Genomic DNA, 5088 nt, shown 5'->3' with positions numbered 1-5088 from the left:
CAGAGGCTGAGGCAGGAGAATTGCTTGAAACTGGGAGGCAGTGGTTGCAGTGAGCCCAGATCACACCACTGCACTCCAGTCTGGGAGACAGAGTAAGACTCTGTCTCAAAAAAAAACAGGGAGAAAAAAAGTAAACAGCTCATGGCTTAGCCAAGGTTCTCTAAAAAACAGAGCCTGAACAAGATTTAAGCACGAATGCTTTATAGGGAGATACAATCCCAGGGCAGGGAGCGTGAAGGATGAGAAGCAGATCCAGCAGGCCTACAAAGAGGTTACAAGGAAAACCTAACAGTGCTGTGCTAATGGTTCAGTGGCTAAAATGTGCATTAACAGTTCATGCATCTGGCTGGGCGCATTGGCTCATGCGTGTAATCCCAGAACTTTTGGAGGCCAAGGCGGGTGGATCACCTGAGGTCAGGAGTTCAAGATCAGTCTAGCCAACATGGCCAAAGCCCGTCTCTACTAAAAATACAAAAAATAGCCAGGTATGGCAGCAGATGCCTGTAATCCCAGCTACTCGGGATGCAGAGGCAGGAGGATCGCTTGAACCCGGGAGGTGGAGGTTGTGGTGAGCTGAGATTGTGACATTGCACTCCAGCCTGGGCAACACAGCCAGACTCTGCCTCAAAAATATAAAAATACAAATTAATACATGAACAATAATTTTTAAAAAACAGTTCATGCATCATACCTGTCCACATGCCTGACCTGGTACCCCAGGTAGGGACACTCCACCAGTTAATGGAAAGCAGAGTAAAAACTTTTCAGAAACTTTCACACCTTCATGGAAAGCTTATTCTTCTAATTACACAAGTAACAGCAACAACAACAACAACAACAAAAACAAAACAAAAACAAAGGGAACAACTTCCCCTGGACAGAAAGCAATGTTAATGTATGAAGAAGAATCTTCAGAAGAGGAGTCTGATGATGAAATAGCAAATAAGGATTCTGATGATACTTGGGATGAAGATGAGGACAAAAGTGAAAGTGGAAAAGATGAGGACGTTGATGAAGAGGAAGATGAGGATGCTTAAGGAAAAGATGAAGAAAATGGTGAGGACAGAGATATGGCAAGTGAAAAAGAATTACATGGAGATTCTGATTTAGACCCTGAAAATGAAAGTGAAGAAGAATGAAGACAGAAAAGTAAGCGGGTCAAATTATCTAAACGCTGGTTCACCTTGCCCAGTGCTGCCAAGTCCTCCTGGGGAGGGTTGCCTCTGTGCCAGGATGCTGAGGACCACTGCAAATTTCCAAATTCATAACGGTGGATCCCATGCCACCTTGCTGTCCTGAGCATCTAAGACTTCACTGTGTAAATAAGAGCATTTCGTTCAAATGCTAATAAACTTTACACAGTATATAGACACATTTTCTGAAATGCACTGACATCAGTGTCCAATATATGGTATATTTTTATAAGATAATATCCTAGTATGATTGGTTATATCAAGAATTGGCATAAGTGCAAATAAAGATTTTCCCACAGGGTTTGAAGAACTGGACTGTTGTGAAGGAGTCAGCTCTTATCTCAGGTTGGTATCTTTCATCAAATCCAGATTCAAAGCATCATTAATAAAAATTTTTTTAATTTGGTACATTTAATTTGGTTCATTTTCATGAAATATGAAGAGATAACTAAAAACTGGAGTAAAAATGATTGTAATTTTTAAAAGTCATCAATATCACTAGTTTGTCTACTAATGGGTAATCTGACTTGAGTAAGATTAAATATTTGGAGTGCTTCCCCAAAATAACCACTTATTTTTTAAGCTGTCACGTGAAGTATTTTTTTAAAACAAAACAAAAATTATGACAATTAAAAAACTAAAGAATTAACTACATTAAGGATTTTTCTTGACTGCAAATTGCTAGTAAAGAATCATCAGTGTACGAATTAGAAGTGCTTGTTATTTGAAACTCTTTTAAAAATTCAATTTATACCTGCTTTTGAAAAGATTTTCATTTTTATTTAAATTACTAATGGATCAAAGAACAATTGTCTATTTTTTTCTCTTTGGTTTTTAAATATTAATGATAACCTTATTAGAATTTTTTTCCAAAGAATATATTTTTATAATTAATAATTTAGTTTTTTTCTTCCTTTTCATTATCTACTCTTGGCAATGATAGGTTATCTGTTTAACTTTAAAATAATAAACCTGATTCAATTTTTTTTTTTTTTTTTTTTTTTTTTGAGATGGAGTTTTGCTCTTTTTGCCCAGGCTGGAGTTCAATGGCACAATCTCGGCTAACCACAACCTCCACCTCCCAGGTTCAAGAGATTCTCCTGCCTCAGTCTCCTGAGTAGCTGGGACTACTGGTGCACACCACCATGCCTGGCTAATTTTTGTATTTTTAGTAGAGACGAGGTTTCTCCGTCCATGTTGGTCAGACTGGTCTTGAACTCCCGACCTCAGGTGATCCGCCTGCCTCAGCCTCCCAAAGTGCTGGGATTACAGGCATGAGCCACCACACCCAGCTGTGATTCAAGATTTTTTGCATATGTATGAATAAGTATTTTGGTGTGCTGCAAAAGCCTTTTCAAATTATCAATAGTTTGTTTGTTTTTGTTTTTTTTTTTTTAAGAATGAGCCAATATTGGCTTAGTGCTCACTAGGCGACCTGCAGATGGAAGCTCACCTCTAAGGATAGGGCTGGACAGATGGATTGATTTTTTCCCCACCTGTGAATATGTAAAACAAAACCATTATCTCTGAGGGACATTTTAATATCAATGGCAGAACAGAGATTTGTGTGCTCAACTTAAGAGCTGGAGTCATATAAGCATCTTGGGAAAGCAAGTTTCAACCAGCTACTGGTGTCATGTACAGTTATATTTGTCTATAAATGGAGCTGTTTATGGCAATTTAATACCATTCTCTTTGTAAAGTGAATAAATATTCATCTTTCAGAAAAAGAAGTGACGTTGAGAAGAACTTTTTTTCAAAGATAAGATAGGTAACAGAGTATTAATATGATAATAAAATGATGCAGTAAAAAGTGAAAAACTGATCAGATGGAATATTTGCTGAACGGCTGTCCTTGATAGACAAGAGGAGTGAGGATCCATATGTATGTGGAATAACTGGCTCAGCTAACATGGAGAGTTTATCTACTACGGGAATAAGCAGGAAGCTGGAGTGACTGGGAAGAGATGCTAGCAGGTGGGTAAGGCAAGGGTGGATGTCTAGGGAACTTCTAAGTACTTTCAGGTTTCTTCAGTGAAACAAGAAAAGCATCAGCAGAGTGAAGATAGAGAGGAACAACTGAAAATTTAAGAAGAATGTAGACAGAGTGGGTCTTTTGGCCGGGCACAGTGGCTCACACCTGTAATCCCAGCACTTTGGGAGGCCAAGGCAGGTGAATCACTTGAGCTCAGGAGTTCAAGACCGGCCTGGCCAACATGGTGAAACCCCACCTCTACTAAAAATACAAAAATGAACCAGGCGCAGGCATGTAATCCCAACTACTCGAGAGTGTAGCGTGATTACCAGGTACCACTGTCAAGGTCCAATTTGTGGTTCAAAGTTGTGAATGTAAAATAAGACCAATCAGCAGAGTGTTAATATGGAAAATAAGACCAATCAGCAGAGTGTTATGTGTTAATATGAGAATACTTATTTTTAAAAACTTAGGCACTCTCGATGATTCATATGGGAAAAAGGAAAAGCTAGAGAAAAACAAGGTACCTAAACATATTTCATGAACAAATGATATACAACAGACTTGACAAATAAGATAACTCCTTATAGTATAGAATCTATGAAAGCTACAATTTTTAACAAGCTTGTTGAAATGTTTTTCACAGAATCTAGTAATTGTTAGACATTGAAAATGATGGATTTCTGATACGTGCCCAGGATTTAAATTAGTTTTTAATTTAAATAAATTTTTTAAATTTATTTTGTTTAATGAGACGGGGTTGTTCTATGTTGCCCAGCTGGTCGTGAATTCCTGGACTCAAGCAATCCTCCTGCCTTGGCCTCCCAAAGTGCTGGAATTTACAGACGTGAGCTACCACACTCAGCCACAGGATATAAATTCTAAAAACCAGGTTACCAAAAAGATTATACCTCAATTATATTCCACTTTGACAAAAATGTTAATATTATTAAATATATTTAATATTTTGTATATTAGACATGTGAACTTTTAGAAACAGAAATTTTTTGTCTACATGTCAGCACCATGGATTAATGACAAAACCAACTGCATTTGGCTTTACTTCCACATCAAGAAATTTCTTAATCTTGAACACCAATCTCACACATTAACGTGATAAAAGAAACCTTTACAAATGGGAAATCGGTAAAGGAAGGTGTCATGCAGTTGTCATTGACAATGGAACAAACAAGGTTCTGAGTGGCTTAAGAATCACAGCCATATGTTTAGTTCACATCGTTTGGTTATGTGTGCTCAGGAAGTAATTATAGCAGAGGGTAAAGTAACAGAATTGTCGGCTGTGGCAGCAAGATTGGGGTCACATTCATCATTCTTCTGCAGCGAAAGACAACAACATGACAGGTAAGAGGTTATAGAGCTGCCTGATAATGTACTCATATAACATGGTCAAACAATGAGGAAGAGTAGTTACTGAAGAAAGAAAAAGAAAAAACAGTTACTTGTTCAAAAGAAAGCCTTAGCATTATACTTTGCAGAGATGAATACCTACAGCACAGAATTCACTCACAAAGAGTCCCTTGCAGAGAAAGGGGTTTGTTGGCTGGAGAGTCCCATGAGAGGGTAAGTATTGCCTGATGATGCCTGCCGTGGGGAGCTTCAAGTCATGCCGCTCCACCAAAGGTGCTGGCATTGGCGTGTGTGCAGTGAGTGAGAACTGAGATGCAGATGGAAATTCGGAGCTTTTGCTAACCTGAAAGCCGGTTACATTGCTCCACTGGTACTTTTCCAAACCCAAGACTTAAGGATAAATTTTGTCCACATAATTATATACATCATGTGCATACATTTTTTTTTCCTTTTAAACAAGGTCTTGCTCTGTCTTCCAGGTGGGAATGCAGTGTCACGATCATACCTCCTGGGTTCACCGCCTATAATCACCTCCCAGATTCAAGTGATCCT

General features: G+C 38.4%; 1 pseudogene; it reads left to right on the top strand.

Moving 5' to 3' along the window:
- Window positions 1–617: 617 nt before the first annotated feature.
- LOC101002173 lies at window positions 618–1645 on the top strand (annotated as a pseudogene).
- Window positions 1646–5088: the final 3443 nt, after the last annotated feature.

This window comes from Papio anubis, chromosome 1 (assembly GCF_008728515.1).
Source record: "Papio anubis isolate 15944 chromosome 1, Panubis1.0, whole genome shotgun sequence".
In the NCBI taxonomy this organism is placed as follows: domain Eukaryota; kingdom Metazoa; phylum Chordata; class Mammalia; order Primates; family Cercopithecidae; genus Papio; species Papio anubis.
Note: the sequence above shows the minus strand (reverse complement) of the source record. Positions and strands in the feature narration are given on the sequence as shown.